This window comes from Serinus canaria, chromosome 8 (genome assembly GCF_022539315.1).
Source record: "Serinus canaria isolate serCan28SL12 chromosome 8, serCan2020, whole genome shotgun sequence".
NCBI classification, from domain to species: Eukaryota; Metazoa; Chordata; class Aves; order Passeriformes; family Fringillidae; genus Serinus; species Serinus canaria.
The window spans coordinates 404,418-432,288 of NC_066322.1; positions in this window are offsets into that span (position 1 = coordinate 404,418).

Below are 27,871 nucleotides of genomic sequence, written 5' to 3' on the forward strand. Positions count from 1 at the left end.
AAAAGGAATGTTTTTGATCTTCCATTCCCAAAGAGCTTGTCCAAGCAAAGCCATTAGTGCTTACACTTACAAAAATAAAGACTTTTGAAGATTATCATCGTGACAACATTTCAATTTCATTAACACAAAATAGTTTTACTGATTCAAAATGACTTTAAATTGTGCTAGAAATTTTTATTTCTTTTCATTTCAATTTGTGGATGGAAAATTAATGCATTGAAAAGGAAACAGATCCTGCAGATACATAGGAATTATCATTTGTTAAGCCCAAACCAAATTTTGCTTTAAAGTCAGAGATGATTCAAAACATTAGCACTAATTAGAGTAAAACCTGGGGATCCAAAGCAGCTATGCTCAAATAATTTAATTTACAATATTACTAAAATCATTAGGCTGCTGATAAATGGGAGCCCAGTGGGCATCCAGTAGAGCAGGGCAGGGAAGTTGTTAGATCTGAGTGGGTAGATTTGGGTGTTGTTAGATCTGAGTGGGTAGATTTGGGTGTTGTTAGATCTGAGTGGGTAGATTTGGGTGTTGTTAGATCTGAGTGGGTGCCTGTAGGAAGGTCCCTCCTGGTGGGGCACTGCCTGTGCCAGCAGAGCTGGGTCTGGGAGGTGCTGCCTTCTCGGAATCTCTGCTGCTCAGGTTGGTCAGCTAATAAAAAGTGTTTTTCACTAAAAGTCTCTTTTCCCAGCCCAGCAGCCGAGGAAGGAGTCAGGATTGCTCTGCTCTGGTTTCCAAGGCTGTTTATTTTTCTGGTATCTCTGACATTCTTTCCCTGCCCTGCTGAGGTCTGTCCAGCAGGTCAGTCGAGGCACACAGCCTGCCCTTGGGCTGGTGTCAACATTTTATACTCACAACTACCTGCACTTTATTGACAATAACTTCCCAATACCTGTCCCCTGTGTTAGACAGTCTGTCTCTACTCTAAACCAATCCAAAGTGCCACTGTCACACAGAACCTGGAGGAGGAAGAAGGAGAAAGGAGGACAAAACACACCCAAATTCCTCCATCTTAGGACCCCGAGCTCCCATTCTAAAAACCCCAAAATTCTTCTTTTCACCCTGTGATAAACTGACTCTTATTCTGCTTAAACTCTCTTGACTTGTAATTCTTCACACAAGGCTGGTGATTTGCTCCATGGGTCAAAATCAAAGTCACAGGGGTCCTGGGCTGTGTGCTGAGGCCTCTGAGCCCCCTGGCAGGGGCTGGAGCCCTCCAGGGCAGCCAAGGGATGTCCTGGGTTCCGACAGTGCCTGCCCTCCCTGCCAGCCCTGGAGCTGGCACAGCCCGTGTCGCCTGCAGGGGAGGGCAGAGAGCACCAGGCCTCTCCTGCACAGCAGCTCCAGGCTTTTCCAGATGCTGGAACAACCCCAGGTTGCCAAACCCTCCGTGGCCAGCTGTGTGCTGGAGGCTCTGCCTGCTCAGGCTGGCCAGGGGAGGGCATGGCTGCCCCTGCCTGCCCAGGGAGCCTCGAGCCACTGGGACTGATGGCAGGAGATGATCCTTGCCTTCTCCCTGGAATGTTCCTGCCCATGGAGCCACTGGGACTGATGTCAGGAGATGATCCTTGCCTTCCCCCTGGAATGCTCCTGCCCAAGGAGGTGACAGCCGATGGAGCAGCAGCGTGGGCCGACCAGCGCTGGCTCTGGGCTGTCAGCTGGGATAACCAGAGGGCTCAGAGGGTTTAATTTCAATTGGAAATGATTTTATATCATGGGAAACCCGTGAGCAGCAGGGTTGTAACAGCAGCTGACAAATGTGACCACATCACTTCATGTTTGCTGCTGGTAACTAACTCTCTGCCTTTCTTCCTTTTACACTCTCAGACTCACATTCCACTTCAGACCTCCCACATTCCTCCAGAAGAGTTGCTCCCAGTGTTTGCCTTCTGCAGAGCAACAAACCCAGAGAGTGCCCAGCTGGTGCTGCTCTCTGCAAACTGCAGCTCACTGCCTTGGTTTAAGCTCTAAACTGGGTGAGCACAATGCCCATGGCAGTGCCAAACACACCTGGAATGTGGTGCAGCTGGAATTGCCAGAGGATGGAAATGCACCATCCTCTGAGCAGACTGGCCAACCTTGCAGTAAATTCTGTGCTTCTGAAGTTCAGTGCAGTGGGATTTACCAATGTCCCATGCAGGTGTGCTGCTGGAAGTCAGAGATGCCCCTGCAGAGGCTGGCTTTGCTCCTGGCAGAGCAGCTCCCTGCCCAGAGAGGGCTCAGAGGGGCTTCAGCAGGACATGGCACAGAGCCCCCCTCCCCTGGCCACAGCTCCTGGGTCCCCCTCCCTGCCTGCAGCTCCACTGACTGCAGGAAAGCTGGGCAGAAGAAAGGAGAGAGTGTCCCCCTTCCCCCTGGGGACACTGGGACAGGCTGGCACCTCGCTGGGGACTGTCCCTCCGGCTGGGCTGGGCCAGAGGAGGGCTTTGACTGCACAGCAGTGTGAGCCCGGAGCTCTGAGAGGGAGCAGCACGGGAGCCTTCTCCTCGTCTCCTCTCTGAGTGCCCAGCCCTCTATTTCCTCTCAGGGCTCCTTAGCTAACATGACGTTAATTGTGATTGGAAAATGATTGAGCCTGAGAATTGTGAGACTGCTCTCACTGCAAAGTGCAGCAAGTACTGCTCTGATTAGATTGCTCTCTCCTTTCATTGCTGAACAACTTGAAGCTTAAAAAGAATTTAGAAGTGAATAATATTTGTGCTGAGAGACTCTTTCTGGCACGCTGGTGAATACATGTGTGAGAGACAAACCTGCTCCTACTGACACCAGAGCGAGCCCTGGCTTTGTGTCCAGAGAGGGGCCAGGGAGCTGGGAAGGGCCTCAGTTCTTGGCCTGAAAAGCAATCACAGAGGAATCCCAGGATCATTTGGGTTGGAAAAGCCCCCCCAGACCATGGAGTCCCAGCTGTGCCCCATCCCCACCCTGTCCCCAGCCCAGGGCTGTGAGTGCCACCTCCAGGGATGGGCACTCCAACCCTCCCTGGGCAGTGCCAGTGCCTGACCCCCTTTCCATGGGCAAATTCCTGCTGTGTCCAGCCCAATTCTCACCTGACACAACTCAGGGCCATTCCCACTGCTCCTGTCCCTGTTCCCTGGAGCACAGCCCGACCCCCCGGCTGTCCCCTCCTGGCAGGAGCTGTGCAGAGCCACAAGGGCCCCCTGAGCCTCCTCTGCTCCAGGCTGAGCCCCTGCCCAGCTCCCTCAGGGATTCTCCAGCCCCTTCCCAGCTCCCTCAGGGACTCTCCAGCCCCTGCCCAGCTCCCTCAGGGATTCTCCAGCCCCTGCCCAGCTCCTCAGGGACTCTCCTGGGGCTCCAGCTCCTCCCCAGCTCCATTCCCTCCTCAGGAAATGCTAAATGCTCCAGCCCCTCTGCATGCTGCAGAGAAGGCTATTTGCTATTGTAAAGCTAGTTGATGTTGGAGGAGCACGATTATTTACTATCCAGAGGGTGAGAACCAGTAAAGCTGCATTTCACTGCAGAGCACCAAGGCAGTGTCCATCAGGTGACCGGGCAGGAGAAGAATTTGATTTTTTAATAGCAATTTTGGTAATGAACGACAGTGTCAGGAAGGGAGAGGCTTCCAGAGCAGACCCTTCCTCTGCAGAAACGCTGTGTTACCAGGGCACGATGGAGGTCTGAGGCCACTTTTAGCAATAAGAGTCCTGATTATGCCTTGTCCTTTCTTTGGTGCCGAATGCTGGCACAGAGTCCCCAGGCCATGACCTTGGGCCGTGCTGAGGACAGGAGGGGAAGGAGCAGGGACCCAGCAGGGACAGAGGGACAGCCACAGCCCCCTGTGGGATGGGAGCAGCACCCTGAGGCTCCTGCCCAGCAGCTGTGAGCAGCTGATTCCCAGCAGGCAAAACCTGTGCCCAGAGCAGAGCACAACCTCCCAGGACAACTGGCAGCTAATCCCACCCTGGGGCAGCCCCAAAACCTCTGCCCTGCTGGGGCCCCAGTGCCTGGCAGGGCACATCTGCAGCTCTGCAGTGTGCATCACCAGGAGCTGCCCTAAAACCCTGCTTACAAAATTAATAACTCGCCTTTCAAGTCCTCTTTCTACAGCCTGCACAACTGCAATTGAAATGATAATTTTAGGAATTAAAATACAGCAGAGAAACAGCCACGACTTTATCAAATTATAAGTACAGAGCATGTGTTTTCCTTCAACCTTTATAGTGAAAATTATTTTCATATTAAAAAAAAAATCAAAGAACTGTTACTGTATTCCTGGGGTTTTAAGGAAGTAATGAGCAGTAAACTCCAGCAATTATTCCAATACATTATTAAATGTCACTGTTAAACAGCTGCACACTCTGAAAAGGAAGAGGCATCAAAATTCAGGGAGGAAACTTTGGGCTGATTTCACACTCCTTCCCTGTGATGCCTGGATAATTTTATGCACAGCATCACCAATAAAAGTAGAGTTTTCTTGATATCTATTTGACTATGAGTTTAACTGGAAAGCTTTAATACCACCTCGTGTGTTAATTCAAGCACTAAAACCCCCTTTTGTGCTCCTAAATGATACAAAATCAGATCTATTATCACATTTCTGACATGATACTCACTGACACAAAAGGATTTGTGTTGCTTTACCCATGCACTACCTCAGAGTTTGCAGTTGTCTTTATCCCCAGCAACAATCACTGCAGCAAGGGCAGCTTTAGTGAAATGTCACACTTTAAACCCAAAAGACAAGATCAAATACCCAAGGTGAAGCTGCCCAGATCCTTTGGAGGGTCAGGGGAAAGACACCTTTGAGGTTTTCTGTCAAGTGCTCTATTATTTCTGATAACCACACTGGCAACATGTTTTATTCATTATATTTATATCCCAGTGAGTATATTGTTATTCCCACTTACAATGTGACACGTTGAACCCTACGCTCACAGGAAACCAAAAATGCAATGAATTCTGATCCAGTACAAAATCCTAGCAATTAACAGAAACCCTGTTTCTTCCCAATACAAATATAGTTCTAATTTTACTCCTAATTCTGCTTTCCTGCCGTGTCACACCCATCTGGCACAGGGATGCTCCCCCTGCCAGCCCAGAGCCAGCGGTGGGAGCTGCTGGGGTGAGCCCAGGAAGCCCAGCTGGCCTCACAGGATTTCACAGACCTGGGGGAGCACGGCTCCAGAGCTGGGCAGCTCCATCAGGCTCCCACAGGAAACCCTCTGCTGCTCACAGTGACCCCCAGATGGGTCACAAAGGCTCTTTTCCCAGCCCAGCAGTCGGAGGAGGAGTCAGGATTCCTCTGTTCTCGGTCTCAAGGTTGTTCATTGTTCCTTATCTATAAAATTCTGTCTCTGGCCTGCGAGGTCTGTCCAGCAGGACAGCCCAAGGCACTCTGACCACCTTGGGGCAGTGTTATCTTTTATACTAAAACCACCTGTGCATTATTTACCATAACTCCCCAATCCCCATCACCTGTGTCAGACAGAGAGCTCCTGCCTCAAACCAATCCACAAGTGCCACCATCACCCAGAGGATGGAGGCCAAGAAGAAGAAAGAAGAAGGACAGGGCACGCCCAAATCCCTCCATCTCGGGACCCCGAGCCCCCCTTCTAAAAACCCCAAAAATCTCTTTTTTCCCCCATGACAAACTAGCTATCATTCTCCTTGAACTCTCCTGACTTGAGATTTTTCATACAAAGGTTGTGATTTTCTCCATGGGTCAAAATCAGTCACAGGGTCCTGGGCTGTGTGCCAGGGTCCCTGAGCCCCCTGGCAGGGGCTGGAGCCCTCCAGGACAGCCAGAGGGATGTCCTGGGTTCTGACACACTGCAATGAGGTAAGGGTTATAAAATTGCTGTCTGAGGGAGCCCAGACCTGCTGAAAGGAGGTGGGGGCCAGGCTGGGGCTCTTCTCCTGGGGTCAGGCGACAGGGCAAGGACAAACAGCTGCAAGCTGCACCAGGGGAGCGTCAGGCTGGGTACCTGGGAGCATTCCTTCCCCAAAAGCATGGTCAGGCTCTGGAACAGACTGCCCACCATCCCTGGGGGGCTGAAGGAACAGCCAGGAGGGCACCACACAGCAGGCTTGGTGGTTCCATCCCGCTGCCATGGGCTGGAGGCTGGGGGTGCTGAGGGTGTCCCCAGCCTGGGCGGTGTGTGAGGCACCCCAGGAGTGCCACTGGGGTGGGCAGGGCTGGGCTGGCAGGGCTGGGCTGGCAGGGCAGGGCTGGGGCTGGCAGGGCTGGGCTGGCAGGGCAGGGCTGGGCTGGCAGGGCTGGGCTGGCAGGGCAGGGCTGGGCTGGCAGGGCTGGGCTGGCAGGGCTGGGCTGGCAGGGCAGGGCTGGCAGGGCAGCTCTCACAGTGACACCGGCAGGCTTTGTCTCAGCGCTCACTTCTCAATTAAGGAGGAATTTCTAACAGCCCCAGAAGGGGGTGGCAGCTGAGATTGCGGCGATCACAGCCTGCTGGTGATAACAGGTGTTGTTAAGATGAAGTCCAGGCTTTGTGATGTAAACAAATCATTAAAATTGTGGAAACAGTCACAATCCATTTCATAAAAACATCCTGAAGTCCTTCAGAGGTCACTCACTGTAGGGTGTGATCAGGAAAGGAAGTGATAGTGCCTAAAAAATACCAGGCAAAGAACCTTCAATTGACCTACAGGAAAACTGCAGAGATTTTAATGGAAAAAAATGGGATAGAGGGAAAACAAATAGCATGAGGGGTAGAAACTCAGAATAATATTAAGGCAATAAAAAAAAAATCAGGATCTAGCAAGAATCAGACCAGCAAAAATTACTTTTCTAATTAATAAACTGAGGATGTGTAATATAAATAAAGCCAGTCAGGGAGGGTGTACTGGAAATTGATCCTGTCAAGCCGAATTGACATCTTCTTTTAATGAGGTGATGAGCTTGGTTGATAAAGGTAATAGTGTTGTGGTAATGGGTGTCTGTACAGCATCTGAATTGCAGCACACCACGTTTTAATTAAGCAAGCAGAACAATGTAAGGTGCAGGTAATAAACAAGCCGAGCGCTAACGAGGCTCTGTGAGTCCCAAACCTCTCCCTCCAGACACTCTGGCTGCCTGGGGACAGCAGCTCCCACTGCACCTGGTCCTTCCCAGCCTCCTGGCCCCGGGTCACAGCATTTTCCAGCTCAGACAGCAGGAGAAAAGCTTCACTGTGCTCTCTCCATCTCAGACACCGCAGCTCTTCCTTTCATTCCTTTTCTTCCCAAAGCAATGTGTGCTCTCTGCCTCTGGTTGTTTGAACCACATTTCCCCAAGTCCAGAGGATTTGTGATGTTTATCCCCTGTTGATTTTAACAGCAGAGGTTCTGCTCTCTGGTTCCTTCAGTCTTTGCTCTGTAGATCATTCATGCCCCAGCCCTGCACTGGACGCTGGAGCTGGGGAGGTAGGAGGGGGTCCCAGGAGGAGGGGGCTGCTGCACCAGAATGCCAGCACTGTGCTCTTTCCTGCTCTGCCCCAGCACCACTGCTCCATGGCTTCTTCCAGCCCTCCCGACACTGCACTGATGTCCCCTGAGCTCCTGCACTCCCGAGTCTTCAGCATCTCAGTGCTCTCAGACATCTGCAATTGGCTCTTTGCTCAGGAGCCAGGAGCACCTGGGACAGTGGGAGGTGTTGGGGGGTTGGAACTGGGTGGACTTTCAGGTCTCCCCACCAAGGCCATGCAGTGATTCTGTGATCCCCTCTCCCACCCTGGAGAACTCTCCCTGGGGCCAGCAGTGAGGGGGCACTGATGTGTGGGTGCTGGTTTGGGTACCAGTGCTGTGGGTTTGGAGACAGGTCCCCACAGAACATGGATGGGATTGTTCTGGGGCACAGGACCCCTGACACAGGACCCCTGACACACAGGACCCCTGGCACAGGACCCCTGCCACAGGATCCCCTGGCACAGGACCCCTGACAGACAAGACCAGAGGGGCCTTGGGGCTGAGGCTCAGCTGCCCTCGGCGTTCAGGGCTGGCAGGGCAGGGCAGGCAGGGCAGGGCAGGGCAGGGCAGGGCAGGGCTGGCAGGGCAGGGCTGGCAGGGCAGGGCAGGGCTGGGCAGGGCAGGGCAGGGCAGGGCAGGGCAGGGCAGGGCTGGCAGGGCAGGGCAGGGCTGGGCTGGCAGGGCAGGGCAGGGCAGGGCTGGCAGGGCAGGGCAGGGCAGGCTGGCAGGGCTGGCAGGGCAGGGCTGGGCTGGGCTGGGCAGGGCAGGGCAGGGCTGGGCTGGGCTGGGCTGGGCTGGGCAGGGCAGGGCAGGGCAGGGCAGGCAGGGCAGGGCAGGGCTGGCAGGGCAGGGCTGGCAGGGCAGGGCAGGGCAGGGCAGGGCTGGGCTGGCAAGGCAGGGCAGGGCTGGGCAGGGCAGGGCAGGGCAGGGCAGGGCAGGGCTCTGCTGGCTGCTGACAAGCACAGGGAACACGTGTAGAAGCATTTTCCTCAGGAGAGCAGCCCAGCACTGAGCACAGAGAGAAAGCAGGAGAGCCGTGCGTGGGAACACGGCCTGGATGGTTCCTCCCTCCCTCCCTCCCTGCTTTGCTTTGTTCCAGGCAGTGACCCGTGTCTGACAGCACTGCTCTGCCTGTGGAAGGCACTGAACACAGACAGTGCTCACGTGGTGATTTTGGTAGTGTACAATATCCTTAATAACATATTCATTTAGTGTTTGATTGATGTGAAGTTATTTCATCTTCTGGCTGGCTGTTTTCAGATGATGAGCATGAATCAGAATCTATGATTATGGCAATCCATTAGACATACCCCAGCCTTCTGTCTCTCCCATTCTGAAGGCTGTCTTAATGCACTCACACATATATTTATAAATACACATGTGGCACTGGGTATTTATTTAATTGAATATATGTATTAACTTGTATTTAATGTAATATATGTGTATTTATGTAGATATAAATGCACACAAGCACCGGTGTCAGAGCAGCCCTGCAGAAATCCACAGGGCACAACAAACTCCTTTGTCTCAGGGCAGGGGGGGATCCTGCCCCTGTGCCCTGCTCAGGTGAGAGCCCACCTGCAGAGCTGCCCCAGCCCTGGGCCCAGCTCAGGAGGGACCTGGAGCTGTTGGAGGGAATCCAGAGGAGGCACCAGGATGGTCCCAGGGATGGAACAGCTCTGCAGGGAGGAAAGGCTGGGAGAGCTGGGTTTGCTCACCTGCAGAGGAGAAGCTTTGGGGTGACCTCAGTGTGGCCTTGCAGGGCCTGAAGGAGCTCAAGAGAGCTGGAGAGGGGTGGAGGGACAGGACAGGGGGCAAGGATGGATGGGATACTGGGCAGGAATTGCTCCTGGGAAGGTGGGCAGGCCCTGGCACAGCTGGGGCTGCCCTGGATCCCTGCAGTGCCCCAGGCCAGGCTGGACCCTGGGGCTGGAGCACCTGGGACAGTGGGAGGTGTGGGGGGCTGGAACTGGGTGGACTTTCAGGTCTCCCCACCAAGGCCATGCTGTGATTCTGTGATCCAGTGCAGGATGCCAGGCAGGGAGGGATGGGGAGCACTGGGAATATGCAGGAAGGTTTCATTCCACCCGCAGCACACGTGACTCCTCAATAAAATCAAAGTGCTGTCACTGTAGGGTGTGCTGCAAAAGGTGGGTGAGAAATTGGGATGGGCACTGCTGTAAGAGGACACAACTGCCCTTAGCACCAAAATGCAGCTTCCAGCCGTGCTGCAGTGAAGATAGCCAGCCCAGGATTTGGAGGAGAGGAGCAGCAATTCCTCAGAGCTCCTTTAGCCCTGAGCTGCAGAGACATTTCTGGAAACTTGACTGCATTCCAGGCTCAACATCTAAAACCTGGAACACCCAAACCGCAGCTGATCTTGGCAAACGCTGTCCTTAAGGACTCTGGCAAAAATCAGGAACAGTGTGAAGGTCTAATTCTCTGAATGACGGAGTAAATCATAACTGGAGGCAGTTGCTTAATTAAGGCTGTGCAGCTAAATGACTTCTCGATGTTCTGGCAGTTCCAAGAACGCCAGAAGTCATTTCAGGTCAAACAAAATGGTTCATTTAGCCCAGAGCCAGCTCATGATGCTTCATGGCCACCAACATGATTTTGTCCATCAAAGCCCCGGCAGTCAGGAGCTCAGGGGGCTGAGGAAGAGCGAGTTTTCCCTGGGAGCAGCTGCAGGAGCCGAGCTCGCAGGGCGCTGTGAGGATGTTGGGGTTCACACCCGCGGGGCTGGGAGCTCCTCTGCAGAGCTGCTGCCTGCAGCACACACGGGGAGCAGGAAAACCAGCACCAGGAGAACCAGGAGCAGGAAAACCAGCACCAGGAAAACCAGCACCAGGAGAACCAGCACCAGGAAAACCAGCACCAGGAGAACCAGGAGCAGGAGAGCCAGGAGCAGGAAAACCAAGAGCAGGAAAACCAGCACCAGGAGAACCAGGAGCAGGAGAACCAGGAGCAGGAGAGCCAAGGAGCAGGAAAACCAAGAGCAGGAAAACCAGCACCAGGAGAACCAGGAGCAGGAGAACCAGGAGCAGGAGAACCAGGAGCAGGAAAACCAGGAGCAGGAAAACCACAGTGCTCTGCTGGGAGAGCTCCCCATTCCTCACCCAGCCTCTGCTCCCTGCCCGGGATCATTCTGTGCTTTTCCCCTCATGACGTGAGCGATTGACCTCACCTCCAAGGAGCTGCTCCCTCAGAGGAGCAGGCACGCTGTCATCGACTTTAAATAACTCTGAGCACTGCACCAAAATGGCATGTGTTGCTATAAATAGATCTCACACCTTTCCAACCGTCAAAGGCTCCATTTTTTTAGAGCTTTGCTCCTTTTTTTCCTACAAAAATCGGTGATCTGAAGGTCAATTTTAATTTCCTGTGCACATCAAATGAACTCATCCCCTCTCCACCAGTCACTCGTGGCTGCAGGGCAGACCAACATAATTCTATTTCCACCCTAATTCAGCAAACTTATTTTTCATGAGCTTAAGTCTCATTGACTTCAGCAGACACTGAGCATTACCTTAAATTATTAATGCAGTTAAGTCGTGGACCAAAATGAAACCCTGGTCAGGAACATTGAGAGCCACTTGCATGAACCCTCAGCTGTGGAGGAATCGGTGCAAATCGTGGGTGTCATGGAAACAGAATGGTTTTCTCAGTGTTTTACAGGGGTGGAGATTTTTGTTACATTTGGAAGGAGAAGCAAAAGGGGTCTGAGGGATGAGAGCACGAGGTAATTTTGTGAGCTCAGTCAACCCCTTTGACAAAACAAAGAACTCCCCACAAAAATTAAATGTACAGCCAGGAGACGGCCAAAAAGCTCAATTTAGGGTATGTGACAGGAATGTGATTTGTCAAGACAAGGATAAATAAAATCCTAGAATACTTCAGCGTTTCTGAGATGCAGCATTGTGAGCTCCATGCATTCCACGTTTTGGGAATCACGTCTGGAGTGCGTGCGCTGCCACAGCTCACACACAAACACTCCCTTCCTCCTTTCTTTTTTATGTACTCACATGACAGCACTGAAATAAAACTTCAAATTCACATATCTTTACTACATCCAACTTGAGACTGCACCTAGAGGAGGGCTGTGACAGATTAATGGCAGCAGCACTTGTGGAGAGGCAGTGAAGAGAGCTATTCTCGCCTGCATCCCATGTGCATATTTATATGGAGAATGCCATAAATATCCTTTGGAGATCCTGGCTCCTCTGCACGGCTGCTCTTCCCAGGCCACACAAAATGCATTTCCGTCACATCCCAGTCTCCTTCTCAGCCCCAGCCTGTGCAGCAGAGGTGCCCAGGGCTTGTGTGGCTGCACCCCACCCCCAGAAACCACGTGGAGTTTTCATGATTTTACCTTTTCCATGAAAAAACGAATGTGCTGCTGTGCACCAGGCAGGAGAGACCCTCAGTTTTGGGCAAGAAACTCCTCTGGTCATTTGTTCACTTCTCAAGCAGCAGGGTTTTGTCACAAACTCATTTTCCAAAGCACTCCCTATATATTAGTATAAATCTAACCTGCAGAATCTAAACAAGACTAATTTGACAAAATTAAGGTACCGAAAAGAGAGAAGCAGAAAGAAAAACAACTTCAAGGGATGTGCGAGTTAACCTCAGCCATTTCCCACTTTACCTTAAAACCTCATTTAGCTCCTAGACTTGTCACATCAGGGTGACCTCAATTAAACCCACTTACTCCTCTTACAGGGCCCTCTGCGCTTGCCTCTTTGTTTTACAGTGCAAGCTGAGAGGGGATAAAGAATAATTCCAATTATTGCCCGTGTGTGCCGGAGGATTAGGGGTGGCACATGGCCTGGTGAGGGTGTCTGGAGGAGAAGGGCCAGCCAAGGGGGTCTGGGAAGCCTCTCGCTGTCCTGTGCCAGGTGCCAGTGTCACTGAGGGAGGGAGCAGCGTGGTGTGGGAGGCAGAGCTGGGCTCTGCACCCAGGGACACGGCGGCTGAGGCTCTTGTCACCCAGGCTGTGGGGCCAGACCCGCCCTGGGCACGTCCCTGCTGCTCCTGCTCTGCCAGGTGCCAAGCCCCAGGAGCATCCCACCTCCTCCCACTGCCCCAGAAGAGTTTCAGTCTCTTTGCCCACCAAGAGAATAAATTCAGTGTCTGTCAGTGGCATGTCACAGCACACACTCCACAATATTTAATTTTTAAACAGGTTTTCTGCATAAAAACATTTTACTTCTAGTAGTATATTTTTACCCTGATTTCCTCATTAGGTGTGCTGAAAAACAGCAGCTCTGACACTGCCCCAGTACAGGAGACACTGTAATGACACCAGCAAATCTAAAAGCCTTTAAGAAGCCACCCCAAAGCAGCTTCTCTTAATATAAACCAGCAGAGACCCACCAACAGAGTCATTGTGATTTATGCTGGCTGCAGTCCTGGCCCACACTATTTAACGGCTTTTATTAAATATTTAATTGTCCTTTTGAACACCTTCCTTGATCTCTGCCCTTTTCTCCTGGGACGGGTTCCCAGGCAGGCAGCACTGACACCACTTCTGTAAGAATATTAAATGTTTATCGTGATTTTTATTCGGGATGATCTCAAAGTGCTGAATTAGTCACCTCACCTTTGAAATGGAACACGTCCTCCTCGCTGCTGGGAAAACATTATTTACTGCGAGTTTTTCAGGTCAGAGCTCAGAGTGAGGGGGAAATGCATCCCCAGAGCCAAGGGGAGTCATCCAGGGCAGGACAGCGAGGGACAGAGCTGCAGCTCACCTGGCTCCTGCTCTGCCCCGCAGCCACACTGACCCAGGATGTGCTGAGAGGTCCAGAAGGTGCAGGGGGGTGTCCCAGGGTGTGCTGGGTTGGGGGTACCCACAGGGATCCCGGGGCCAGCTCCTGGACCCGACTCGGGGTCATTTGCACTCCTATGGGTTGGACTCAGTCTGAGTCTAAACATGCAATGCCCTAAATGGGTGATTTTCCTCCTTTTCCAGCTGTAATTTACTGCTTTGAGTTTAACTGAGATGCTTTATTTCTTTTTTATGCAATCCAGCCCCTTCCAAGAGTGCCCAGTTAAAGAGGAGAGATTTTCTGCGGGCACACCCTGCAGTGACTGCAGCGCCTGGAGAGGCTCCCACAGCCCTGTCCCCCGGCTGGGCAGGGGACACCAGCCCCCCTCAGCCAAGCCCCTGCACGTCCCTGGGCTCAGCCAGCCCCAGAGCTGTGGGGCAGGGCTGCTTTGGCTCATCCTGGGCTCTGGCACACCTGGGCTGAGGGTCCTGGGCTGGAATTTCTTATTCATTCATGATTGTCTCAGAACCATGGAGGGGGGTGGCTCAGCTGGTCACAGCTGGCACTGGGAACACCAGTGGGCTCTGCAGGGGCCATTCCCCGTGACCTGGACTTGATGATCCTCCTGGGTCCCTCCCGAGTCAGAATTTTCTGTGATTGAGGGTTGGAAGGCACCTTTAGAGATCACCCAGTCCCAGCCTCCCTGCCAGGGGCAGCTCTTGGCTCACCCTGGTTTTCCATGGAGTGTTCCAGAAACCCAAGGAGCCTCTTTAGGAGCTGAAATGCAATCTGGCTCCTGGAATGTCCTCATATTTTATTTAAGCCACAAAATGGATCTTAATTTTTGATATGCACAATGCATATTGATAGGCCAGGATGCAGAGGAGAAATTGCTTTCTGTTTTCAGCCAGGAGGCCTGTGGGCAGGGGCTGGGGTGGTGTGGGAGTGGGAGGGCGTTTGTGGGACCTTCCAGCTGGGCACAGACCCTCCTGCAGCCGTGGGGACACTCATTCCTTGTGCCATCTCCACAGGGACACTCATTCCTTGTGCCGTCACCAGGGCCACGGCGCCGTCAGGGACAGGAACGCTGTCACCCTTGTCCTTGTCCTCTGGGATCCCTGGGCTCAGGAGTCCCTGGGACTCAGGACAAGCTGAATGACTGAATCATGAAATCCCCCCAGGATCTGCAAGGCCATTCTGTGACAAATGCCCCCGTGCCCGCTAAGCCCTGTCCCAGAGTGACAGTCTGCTTGCTCCTGTCCCCTCGCAGGGCTGGTGGCCCTGCCACTGCCCAGGCCAGCCCTCCCTGGGCTCGGCCACCCTTGCAATTGCTCTGCAGTGCTGCTGCTTTAATCGTGGGCCATGCAGCACAAGGGTGACATCCCAGCCCAGAGCTGGGCTGGCTGGAGCCCCCAGCCCCAGTTTCCCTGGCACTGCCCCTGACAGCCAGCAGTGGAGGCTGGCAGTGCCCGCTCTGCTGAACCTGCAGTGCCCATGCCAGGGCAGGCAGCACGTGGGGAGAGCCAGGGTGCTGCCAGGGGAGCCCAGGCTGTGCTCCCACTCTGGAGCAAATGGGCTGTGCTTCCAGAGGGAAGGGGCTGAAGGAATTCCAGTCAGGGCTGCACCCTGAAGATCGATAGAAACACACTCACTGCCTTCCACACTGCCCTGAGCCCTGGCTCTGCACAGACACAAACACGGATTTACTGCGCTGAATAAACCCATAAATTATTCTTTAACTGCGAGAAACTATTAGGTGTGAAATCATGAGAGAGTTATGAAATGGGGCTGGCTGATGTTTACAGAAGGGGTGGAACGTTCTGTACCCTCATGCAGGAATACAGAGGATGTCGATATTTAGGAATCACAATGAAAATCTTTCATGAGAGCAGGGGCATGGCTGCAGTAACACGGAGATGTTGGAGAGGCTTCAGCCTCCCTGAAGGGGCTGGCAGACCTTTAGATCACACTGAGCAGGCTGAGGAGCCTGGGCTCTGTGCACCCCTTCAGTCCTGCCTGGGGTGAGAGAGCTGTGACCTTCCAGGGCTGAAAAGAAACCTGGAGAGAGAGGATTTACAAGGGCTGGAGTGCCAGGAGCAGGGGGAATGGCTCCCCTCTGCCAGGGGACAGGGAGGGATGGGATGCTGGGGAGAAATCCCTCCCTGGCAGGGTGGGCAGGCCCTGGCACAGGTGCCCAGAGCAGCTGGGGCGCCCCTGGATCCCTGGCAGTGCCCAAGGCCAGGCTGGACACTGGGACACCCTGGCACAGTGGGAGGTGTCCCTGCCATGGCAGGGGTGGCTCTGGGTGGCTCTGAGGTCCCCCCAACACAAATAATTTTGGGATTCCCTGACTCTGTGTTTGTTCTATGAGCAGCACTGCCCAGATGGCATCTCCAGGCTCTGCTGTTCCCAGAGAGGTTTCTCTCAGGTATTTTTTAGGATTGAGCCCTCCCTCCTGTGCCTGTGCGTGTTCTGCAGCGCTCGGCTCAGCCAGGCAGGGAAATGCAGTTCAGCCAAGGACATGTTCCTGTGCTTTAACATCTCTCATTCCCCCATTCCCAGCCTCTCCTCGTGTTCTCTCTAATCTTTCTCCAACTCTCATGACTTTCACTTTCAGGAAAGACTAATTTAGCTGAGGAACTCTCTTGTCAAGGCAAGGAGAGGGGAGATGAAACAGCCAGTCATAAAGGTGGAATTACCCACGTCCAATTTGTAATGACTGTACTTAAGATGCACTTAAAGACAATGGCAGCACCTTCATTGCTCTGTTATTGCTTCTTACAGCAACGTGCCCCATTACTGGCAAATAAATCCCACAATCCCACTGCATAATGGTTGTGTTTTTTCTTGCGTGAATATCGTAAAAAAATGCACCAAAAAACGATGAAAAATTTTGACAAAAACTGCAAATAGCAAAATAATTCTACATCCAAGACTAGTAAGTTGTTCATCTTGGAAATATGAAGGGACCTTGAAGGCTTTTAATCAGCACTGGAGTGTTTGTCACAGGACAGGGATTTAGCAGTGGAGCAGTGCCTCAAGGATTGAGTGTTTTCCTTTGATCTGTTCCCATTCACCCCGTCTCTTATTTCAGTTTCTTGTTCATTTTTAATTTAAATGTGTTCCTGACAGAAGTGTTAAAGTGCCATAGAAATAAATGGCTACTGGTACATTTTTAAATTGATGTTTGCTTTGCAGGAGCTGTTGGCAGGCTCCAGGATGGCCCCGTGCCCTGGGATCCATCAGGATCACTGCGAGCTGCTGGGACCCTCCACATCATCAGCACTGGCCTGTACCTCTGCAGGGAACTGGGAACTGCTCCTGGCAGGGTGGGCAGGACCTGGCACAGGGTGCCCAGAGCAGCTGGGGCTGCCCCTGGATCCCTGGCAGTGCCCAAGGCCAGGCTGGTGTCCCTGCCATGGCAGGGTGGCACTGGGTGGGATTTGAGGCACCTCCCAACCCAAACCACTCTGGGGTTCCCTGATTCTGTAGCTGAAATTCAGGAGCAAGGCCTGCCCTTCCCAGGGTTTCTGTGTTTCCTTATGCAATTTTCGTCACTGGATTTGCTCACTGACTTTCTGGACAGCACTCAAGAGTCACAAGAGACTCCTGCAGCCCTGGACACGTTCCCTGGACACCAGGGGGGCCTTGGCAGCAGGAGTTCAGAGGTGCTGGGAGGGGGATCGGGGTAATTCTGTGTTTGTGCATTACCCAAAGGCAGGATTGGGTGCCAGTAGGAGCTGCAAAGCTGCAGCCACCCCTTGGCATTGCCCAGGCTGGCAAGGAGGGATGGGGCCGAGCCCAGGCTGAGCATCCCCTCCCTGGGGCCCTGCTGGGGACCTGCTGGCAGCACTGGCACAGCTCTGGGGCACAGCGACAAACCAGGGCCCAGCTCCTCCTTTGCCCTGCTCTGCTGGCTGCCCTCTCTCCAGGGTCACTTGCCCCCCTGACTCACAGGTCACTGATAGGTGGCATTTTTACTTTCATGATCTGAGGCATTATGGGTCCATTGAGCTAGGAATACATTTTTTTTTTGTGTTGCTAATTTAAGTCTATTTTTGACACCTCTGTCTTTGCAGCTTGGTTTACTTGTTTACTGTTTTGGTGTTCTTCCTTGGCTTTATTTTTGGGGATGTGGGCATCCATGGTGGATTTTTACAGGTGGCTTTTCTACTTTGGGAGTGATGTCTTTCTACTCTTTTTTACACTGCTAATTAGCTGCTTCTCACCTCCCTAGCCATCCACCTCTCTGCTCTAGCCCCACAGAGCATTGGCTACCACCTAGGAATCGCTGTAGAGGTAGAGTTTGGCTACTTTTTCCTTTCAGCAATGTTCAGCCCTTTAGCAGGGCTGCACCAAGGCACGGCAGAGGCTGGCAAATGCCAAAGGCAGCCGGGTGCTCCCAGCCAGGGAGAGAGCAGGAAGCAGCACAGCAGAGCAGCCATGGTATTTACGCTCTGAGGGGTGAAATGAATTTCATGGCAAGTGTTGGACGTGTGGGCTGTGACTGGGGAACTCTGGAGCAGAGATCTCAGCTGTGTCTCTGCACGCAGCCAGTGCAGCCCAATTCCCTGACAAATGAGAAACAGCTCCGCTTCCCACAGCTGCAAGGGCAGCAGCAAGTGGGAGTGTGGCTGTGTTTGCATCCACTTCTGCCTCTCTGAGAAGAGTTTATCCCAGAGAGGTGATTTCTGGGGGGTTGCAGTGTGTGCTCCTGGGGAGGACTGGGGTGCCAGCAGAGGCTGTGGAGGCAGAGTTCTGCTCTTTCTGTCACGGAGCAAGGGTGGAGCAAACCTTGGCCACAACATCCTGGGCAAGGCAAAAAGCCCCAAGAGCCAAACCCAAGGTGTATCTGGAGGGCAGGGTCTCCCCCAGGGAGGGTGGGCTGTGAGTCTGCTCCGGGGGCTGGGCCTGGGGCTCCTCCTGCCTCGAGCCAAAGGTACGGAGAGCTCGCCCTCCTGATGCTCAGGACTCTGTCTGTCTGTCTGTCTGTCTGTCTGTCTGTCTGTCTGTCTGTCTGTCTGTCTGTCTGATGCCCCCTCACCTGGCTGGGGAAGGGACAGAGAGGGGGCTGGGTAATGCCCTCATGCCTGAGGACACACGGGGGGAGCTCAGACCCCGCTCAGGCTCTGCCTTCTCGGGGTCTGAGAGCTGCCAAACCCAGCCCGGGGTGCTGCCTGCTCATCCCCCAAATCCCCTCGGATCTACAGGCCTGGGAATGAGATTCTGGCTTGCTTGGCATCATGGAGGTGGTTCCTCCCTGAGGGGCAGAAAGACACAGGTTGGCATGTGGAAGGCTGGCTTGGAATAAGTATTTTGAAAGTATTTGTATTCTTAAACTCACGAAGTGTCAAGGGATGCCACTGCCACGGTCTCTATCCAAGCACTTTGAGCCTGAAACATAATGAAATGTAAAAGAAAGGAAATGAGAAAATGTGAGGAGTGTGATTTGCCTATTGTTGTGTAGCTGGTATCTACAAATTGCTTAGCACAATCCTGTTAGTTACTCCAGGAATGTGAGTGTGCATGAATTTTACCTGGTTATTATTATTTCCAGCAGAAGTCAGCCCTGCCACACGCAGAGCCTGCGAGCCCCAGGTGATCATCATTAGTAGATCAAATCCCAGCACTCTGAGCAGCATATTAACACCACAATTTTCAGGAACAGCTCTAATAACACTTTCTGACAGCCAGAGCAGCCATAAAGTGCTGCTGCTCACACCCCGATAAACTGCTTCCCAAAGTGTTTTATGGAATATTCATCATCTGAGGAAATACTGCAGCTCTCAGAGTGCTATTATCCATCTTTTCCTTGTGATCCTCGGCAGGCAGAGAGGTTTGTTCCCTCTGGCTGGGGCTCTGGGCACCAGCCCTGCCCAGTCTGGGGTGCCAGGGCAGAGCCCCAGCTCCACCCCAGGGAGCAGCTGCAGGGTCTGGGCAGAGCTGCACAGACAGCACCCCAAACACGGGCTGAAGGGGGAAGGAAAGGAGCAGAGGGGCTGGAACAGGCTCTGGAGGTGCCTCCCCCCTGCAGGCTGCTGAAGGCAGGTTTCTCCATGCCACAGACACATTTTATGATAAATCCTTTTGTTAGGATCTTCTCTCCTGAGAAGCTGAGAGGCCTCAGGAACTAGCTGTAAACAAGGATTCTCTGCTGCTGTGGGATGCAACAGGTGGGTCTGGGATTGGTCTCACCTGGTTGTTTTTAATTAATGGCCAATCCCAGTCCAGCTGGCTCGGGATCTCTGGTCAGTCACAAGATTTCACTCTCATTCCTTTCCTTTCTATTCCTTTCAAGCCTTCTGATGAAATCCTTTCTTCTATTCTGTTAGAAGGTTCTAATATATAATTTTCTTTTAATATAATATCTATCACACAATAACAAATCAGCCTTCTGAAACATGGAGTCAAGATTCTCATCTCTCCCCTCATCCTGGGACCCCTGTGAGCACCACCACATCTCCACAGGTTGTACAGAATCCCAGACAGCTTTGGGCTGGGAGAGGCCTCCAAACACACCTCCTTCCACCTGCCACGGGCAGCTTCCCCTCCCACCATCCCAGCTTGCTCCAAACCCCACCCAGCCTGGCCCTGAACGTCTCAGGGCAGCACATCCCTCTGGAGAGGGGGAGAGATCCCCCCTGCCCCTCACCCTGTCCCCCCCAGCTCCCTCCCTGGGCAGGGTTTGTGAGGAGGCAGGTTTCCCCTAGGAGGCTCACACAGTGCCATGGGGTGTCCTCAGGCTGTCACACCTTCCCTGCAGCACAGCTGGGGATGTGGCAGCCCTGGCACAGCCCTGGCACAGCCCTGGCACAGCCCTGCCTCTGCCTGGGGCTTGTGCTTCGCTGTCCCTGGATTCCATTCCCTCCACTTCCCTGTCCTCCAGCTCCCTGTGCTGAATGGCTGGCAGTGGTTTCCATCCCACACCTCCCACCCAAAGCCAGGGTTTCCCACTGGGACTGCACTGGGAGTGCTCCCAGGCCTGCAGGGGGGCTGACTGACAGCTGCCCATCAAAGGCATTGCCCCCAGTTCCTCTGCTGCGCTGAGTGGCTCCTCCTCGTGTTCCCTAGAGGCTTCCACAAGCTATGAAAGGCTTTTACTCCTCCTAGGTTACTTTCATGTGTCTGTGGGAATATCTCTCTGAAGGCACCAGAAGTCAGAACTGAAATGGTTCCTTTAATAAAAAGGAATTTAAATAAAAAAATTAAATAAATAAAATATTAAATTAAAATAAAATCTGTAAAAATGTTGATTATATCTCTCTGAAGGCCTGGCAGGCAGCTCTGAGAGCTGCAGGGCTCGTGGTGTGGCCAGCAGCTCCAGCCCCACTGGAGGCACAGTTGTGTTTTCTGGCAGCCCTGGCTGCCAGCTGCAGTGAAAGGCTCCAGGATTCCCTGGTTTTGCTGAAATCCAGGGAGCTGAGGTGGCAGCTTTCCCCTGAGCTCATGGCCATCGGCAGGGCCAGCCCACCCAGCAGGAGCAGTGTGAGCTGGCAGAGGTGTCCCAGCACCTGCAGGACACCAGGAGCGCTCTGGCAGTGTCTGCATGGCCCAGGGGCTGTGAGCCACCAGAGGGAGGTTTAGAGATGGCACCTGCCCATCTGCAGTGACACCTGGATCTCTGAGCAGCTGCATTTGACCTTCCCATTCCCCCTGACTGACTCCAGGTTTAGAGATGGCACCTGCACATCTGCAGTGACACCTGGATCTCTGAGCAGGTGCATTTGACCTTCCCATTCCCCCTGACTGACTCCAGTGCTCCTGGACGTGCCGGTGCCTGCACTGTGCTTGCCTTGTTGAGCAGAAATTGGCTCTGACGGGAAAGCCCAGATGAAAGGAGAGCTGGCACAGCAGCAGTGGATTTGATCTCCAGGAGCGTTTGGGAACCCAAGAAACATTCACATGGAGGCACTTTGAATTGCCAGCTTTGTTTTCTCTGGATGCTGAGGCAAAAATTTAAATAGCAAACATTTGAGTTCACAGTGGAACAATAAATCCAGAGGCTGGAGAAGCCTCCCTTTCCTCCCCAGCTGCAGGAGGGGTTTGTGTGTGTTTTGCACATCTCTGGGTGGCTCCTGCTCACCAGGACGTGGCAGGAGGCGAGGCACAGTGTCACTTACTCATCCCCTGGTGCCACAGGAGCCTGCACACAAGGTCTGGGCTGTGGCTCAGGGGAGCAAGCAGAGCCAGCTCTGGGGAGCTGTGCTGGGCTCTGGGGGAGCGCTGCCCCACAGTGGGGAGGGGGCTCCTGGTGAGACCCCTGCCTGGGGAGCCCAAACACTGAACCACAGGGTGGCAAAGGCAACTGAGAGCTCAAAGAGCACCGGTTGGTGCCTGATAAAAAATAGTATGATAAAATCAGGATAAAAAGTTCTTAATTCAGCACTGAGAAATCAACTGCTGCATTTCATTAAATGAGGAACTCACCCCGAGCACTCTGTGTTTCTTGACTTGTTCTTACTCCCTTTGAGAAAGCCCTGGTGCACTTTTCTGACAGTTCCAGACTCCTTGTCTACCCAAAATGGTCCCTTTATGGCCAGTGGTCCCCTGCCCAGCTAAAAGTGTCACGCCCAGTCCTCTGAAAATAAATAAATTCACTACCTGGGGCAAAAGTAAAACCCTGGATAAAAGGGAAGGGATGATAAAAAGGAGGAAAGTGATAAAAAAAAACATGATAAAAAGAAGTATGATAAAATCAGGATAAAAAGTTCTTAATCCAACTTAATTCAGCAAACCACAGGGGGTGGCCAAGGCCCAGGGGAATTGCTGGGGCGAAGGAGGAGGATGCAGAGGCACGGGCAGATGTGGCACAGCCTGGCAGTGCCAGGGCTGGGGGAGCAGGGCCACAGGGCCCAGGGATGCTGTGGCACTGAGCAGTCGCCTGGCAGTCCCCTCCGTGTCCTCCCCTGGGGATCACTGAGCTCATAACTCACTGCTGGGCTGCCTGGGCTGCTCCTGGTGGGATCCTAACACAGATGATTTCAATGCTCATCCAGTCCCTGCCATTCTATAAATTATTACCTAATGTTATGCCAGACAGAAATACAGCAGCACAGAAGGAAAAGTGGATGCTTGGTACAAGAGGGTCATGATAGATAAAAATGGTAATGGGCGCTGTAGTGCCATAATCAAAGTCTAATTGTCTCATTAATTAAGAACAATATTCGGTTATGTATTGGGTCCTGAAGTGATTATGACTCAAATGCCCACTAGAACCCATGGATTTATCTTCTGCCTTGCAGTTTGCAGCCAGGCAAAGCATTTGGTGGAGGTCAAACAGTTCAATTGCTGCTCTAAAATGCAGTTGAACTTTAGGCATGAATATTCCTGCTGTGCCGCTGGCCCCAGCCCCCGGGCAGGGGAACCTCCACCTTCCCCAGATCCTCCCCCACTGCCAGAATGCTGAGCTGGGGACGAGCAGAAGAGGCTCCTCGGGGCTCCTGGATGCTCATTTATCCAGCAGGGCTCACAGGGCAGACGCCCCAGGGTCTCCTTCCCCCTCCCACTTTGACACCAATCTCATCTGCACAAGTTTCCTGCCAAACGTGAGCCGCTGGTAACAAGGGCTGGTCTGGGGTAATTAGATCAAGATTCGAGCAATTTGCTGTAGGGTCTGATCTCAGACCATCCTTCACACATGTCTGTGCTAGATCTGTCTTTAAATTATAATGTAATGAGCTTGGCAGCACTATTAATAATCCAGCAAATCACGGCAGAGTGTGGTTTGATTTCATTGCTGTAATGCGTGCAATTGAAGGCAAGGAGGTGATTGCCACAAGTTTCTGCCCTGTTTAATCATAAGAATCAAATAGGAGGATATATGAGCTTCTAAAATTAAAAATACTTGAGCTCCTTCACGGCAATAAAATGGATTTAACATAGGAGGTTTAATAATTTATTTTGAGGTGGCACAACTTTGTAAAATATCATTAGGGTCCTACCTCTGGGGGTTATTTTAGTTAAACGTTGTCGTTTCTGGTTTTAATAAATGAGCATTTGCCTCCCTTCATGTAGGTGAGATGGGCCGGGGCAGGAGAAGGGGCTGGGCTGGCATCCCCTGTGTTTGGGTGGGGTTCCCTCTGCTGCAGGGTGGCAGGAGAAAGGAGGAGCAAAGAGAGTGAAACCTCTGCTCCGTGGTTTTGGGGCTGTCCCACACTCAGGGGCAGCTGGAGGGGGGGGTGAGTGCCCAAGAAGGGGCCAGGCAGGATGGGGACAGCTGGGAGGGAGGGAGGGCATGGGCCAGGCTGGGAACGCCTCCAGGCACCTTCCTCGGGGCTCTCCCCAATTGTGATCAGTGACCTGGGCAGAGAGAGAGGGAAATCTGATGGAAATGTGAAGTGAGAGATGTTGGCAGTGAGGGACGGGGCTGGAGCATGGCACAGAATTCCCAGGGAGGGCACAGGATTCCCAGGGAGGGCACAGAATTCCCAGGGAGGGCACAAGATTTCCAGGGTGGGCACAGAATTCCCAGGGACAGCACGGGATTCCCAGGGTGGGCACCCTGGAGTGAGGGACTGGGATGGGGCTCTGGGCAAGGACCCTGCCCAGGAGGTGGCCAGATGAGGCTGCAGCAGCAGCAGGAGAGGGGTCAGGCAGCTCTGCCAGGCTCTGGGTGCCCTCTGTGGGAGGATGGGGGTGATCCAGGGCTGTGGGAGGATGGGGAGATCCCAGGGCTGTGGGAGGATGGGTGATCCCAGGGCTGTGGGAGGATGGGGTGATCCCAGGGCTGTGGGAGGATGGGGAGATCCCAGGGCTGTGGCAGGATGGGGAGATCCCAGGGCTGTGGGAGGATGGGAAGATCCCAGGGCTGTGGGAGGATGGGAAGATCCCAGGGCTGTGGGAAGATGAGGGTGATCCCAGGGCTGTGGCAGGATGGGGGTGATCCCAGGGCTGTGGGAGGATGGGGAAGATCCAGGGCTGTGGGAGGATGGGAAGATCCCAGGGCTGTGGGAAGATGGGGTGATCCCAGGGCTGTGGCAGGATGGGGTGATCCCAGGGCTCTCCTGGCAATCAGGGCTGCAGCTGGACGAGGACAGGCTGCAGGAAGGCTGTTTGGCTCTGCACTGGAGCAGGGCTGGAGGAGAGGTGTGGGGCACAGAGCTGGGCACCAGCCACAGACCCCCAGCGATCCCCCTCAGCCCCACCAAAAGACAGAAGATGTCAGTCCAGCCCCTTGTCTCGTACACCGTATTCTACAGACTGAGAGGAAGCATAAATGACATTGATTCTTCTTTCCTTGCTTTACTTTCATTTAAAATTTAAAAAGGTGTGAAGTTTCATTGAATTTCAGCTTCCTGGAGCCACTGAGCAGACAGCACCATTCCACAATCTGTGTGTTTCAGTCTGCATCCACATTGTTGCTGCCGACTGAATCCTGCTTCCAAGTCCTTTTGGAGCACGCCCATTTCTCATTGCTTTTCTTCTAATAAAAATGTCAGAAAAGAGAAATAGAAGAGAAGCAGAAATGTTCCTGTTTCTGTCCTCTGTGCAGAACAAATGTAACTTGAAGAGCCAGTGTCTGGAGGCAGTGGAGGGCAGGGGTGCCAGCCAGGGGCTGAGCAGTGGCTTTGGGCTGGGAATCCCGGCAGGAGGAGCTGCCCGGGGTCAGAGAGGCTGCCCTGAGCCTCGAAGGGATGGTCACTGGGTAATCCCTGCCTCCAGGGATCCCCAGGGTCTCAGGAAGGACACCTCACCCTCCCAGCCTGCCCTGTGATATTCCAGGCTTGCAATCCCAACATCCTCCCGAGCAGTGGGAGCGACACAAACACCAGCGTAAGGCATCTTGTTGTTTCCCTCTTCTCACATACACAGATAAATATAGATTCAGCGAGGGTGAGAGACAGAAAATTAAAATTCTGAAGAAAATGTTTCTTTGCAAGTTCTGCTGCTCATTGCCATGAGAAAACACTGAGGGTTTCCAGGACCAGAGGGAGGATACTGGTCCAGACAGAGCCGGGAGCAGCTCAGGAGCCAGGGCTAATGGGGAAACAGAAAAGCTCCTCTCCCTGAGACAGTTCTGGGCCAGAGCAGGTGACAGCCAGCAGCGACCCTCCCCTCTGAGGGCTGAGGGACCTGGGCCACGCCTGGGTCCAGCTGGCATCACTGCCAGCTCACGGCTCTGGGTGGGGATGGGGCAGAGCCTGACACACACACAGGGAGCTTTCAGCTCCATCCCCGCTCTGCTTTTATCTTACCTTTCATCAGACAGCCAGTAAAAAGATAACTTGGTCTTTCACAGCTTGACCTGAATTGGCAAGACTGGCAGAAGTAAACATCTTCTGCTTCCCCCCCGAACAATTTGATATGCAGCTCTGAGAGAGGCTAAAAAAAGAACCCTTTCATCTTCGTTTCCTGAAGTCATTTTTTTTATCATATTCTAAATTCATAGATAAAACCCCAGGCAATTTTATTGGATTAAGAATGACCACAAACATCACAGAGTGTCTCCCCATGACATTAATATGCTCGTAATTGATATATTCGCTCTGCGCCTTCCTCCTGAGGTTGAGATCACTGTCGTTACCCTGGTGCAGTCTATCTCCTCAGATCTCCCTCCACACAGATGGGCACAGGTGTGTGTTTATCTCCAGAGCCAAAATCCAGCAGAACAGTGAATTATTCTGCCTACTCGGGGACAAATCTGCCTGCAGTGCTGCATTCCCCCATTGCTTTCCTGGAAAAGCAAGAGGTGGCCCCAGCCCAGGTGAGCAGCAGGGTGTGAGAGCCCAGCCCAGGTGAGCAGCAGGGTGTCAGAGCCCAGCCCACGTGAGCAGGAGGGTGTGAGAGCCCAGCCCAGGTGAGCAGGAGGGTGTGAGAGCCCAGCCCAGGTGAGCAGGAGGGTGTGAGAGCCCAGCCCAGGTGAGCAGCAGGGTGTGAGAGCCCAGGCCAGGTGAGCAGGAGGGTGTCAGAGCCCAGCCCAGGTGAGCAGGAGGGTGTCAGAGCCCAGCCCAGGTGAGCAGCAGGGTGTCAGAGCCCAGCCCAGGTGAGCAGCAGGGTGTGAGAGCCCAGCCCAGGTGAGCAGCAGGGTGTCAGAGCCCAGGCCAGGTGAGCAGGAGGGTGTCAGAGCCCAGGCCAGGTGAGCAGCCGGGTGTCAGAGCCCAGGCCAGGTGAAGAGCCGGGTGTCAGAGCCCAGCCCAGGTGAGCAGCAGGGTGTCAGAGCCCCGGCCAGGTGAAGAGCCGGGTGTCAGAGCCCAGCCCAGGGGAGCAGCAGGGTGTCAGAGCCCAGCCCAGGTGAGCAGGAGGGTGTCAGAGCCCAGCCCAGGTGAGCAGCCGGGTGTCAGAGCCCAGCCCAGGTGAGCAGCAGGGTGTCAGAGCCCAGCCCAGGTGAGCAGCAGGGTGTCAGAGCCCAGCCCAGGTGAGCAGGAGGGTGTCAGAGCCCAGCCCAGGTGAGCAGCAGGGTGTCAGAGCCCAGCCCAGGTGAGCAGGAGGGTGTCAGAGCCCAGCCCAGGTGAGCAGCCGGGTGTCAGAGCCCAGCCCAGGTGAGCAGCAGGGTGTCAGAGCCCAGCCCAGGTGAGCAGCCGGGTGTCAGAGCCCAGGCCAGGTGAAGAGCTGGGTGTCAGAGCCCAGCCCAGGTGAGCAGCCGGGTGTCAGAGCCCAGCCCAGGTGAGCAGCCGGGTGTCAGAGCCCAGCCCAGGTGAGCAGGAGGGTGTCAGAGCCCAGCCCAGGTGAGCAGCCGGGTGTCAGAGCCCAGCCCAGGTGAGCAGCCGGGTGTCAGAGCCCCATTCCCTGGCTGCAGGCTCAGCAGGGCCTGTCCCCCAGCCCAGGGCAGGCTGGCACAGCTCAGGGCTGGTCTCAGTGCCCACCCAGTGTTACCTCACCCAGCTGCAGGAGGTGTCTGACTGCTCAGCACTGAGGATCAGCAGTCAGAATGCAGCACTGCTGCATTTCATTAAATGAGGAACTCACCCTGAGCACTCTGTGTTTCTTGACTTGTTCTTACTCCCTTTGAGAAAGCCCTGGTGCACTTTTCTGACAGTTCCAGACTCCTTGTCTATCCAAAATGGTCCCTTTATGGCCAGTGGTCTCCTGCCCAGCTAAAAGTGTCACGCCCAGTCCTCTGAAAATAAATAAATTAACTACCTGGGGCAAAAGTAAAACCCTGGATAAAAGGGAAGGTATGATGAAAAGGAAGGAAGTGATAAAAAGAGAATGATAAAAATAATATTATAAAATCAGGATAAAAAGTTCTTAATTCAACTCTACCAGGCAGGAGGTGGATCTAATTTTCACTTAAAATAGACTCTGGCTCTAGGTTTTATTCTGCTATTTAAGAACAGGAATAATTACTAGGGGAGCCTGTAGTAAGTGTAACACTCCTGCAGGATGAGGAATCACCCTGCAGCTGGCTCTGGACAGCCTGGATCCCTGGGCCAAGGCCAGCTGTGTGATGTCCAGCAAGGCCAACTGCCGGGTCCTGTGCTTGTGTCACAACAAAACAACCCTGTGGAGTGCTCCTGGTTTGGGCAGGACTGGCTGGGAGGCTCCCCAGCAGGAAAGGACTCAGGGGTGCAGTGGATGGAAGCTCCCCAGCAGGAAAGGACTCAGGGGTGCAGTGGATGGGAGGCTCCCCAGCAGGAAAGGACTCAGGGGGGCAGTGGATGGAAGCTCCCCAGCAGGAAAGGACTCAGGGGTGCAGTGGATGGGGGCTCCCCAGCAGGAAAGGACTCAGGGTGCAGTGG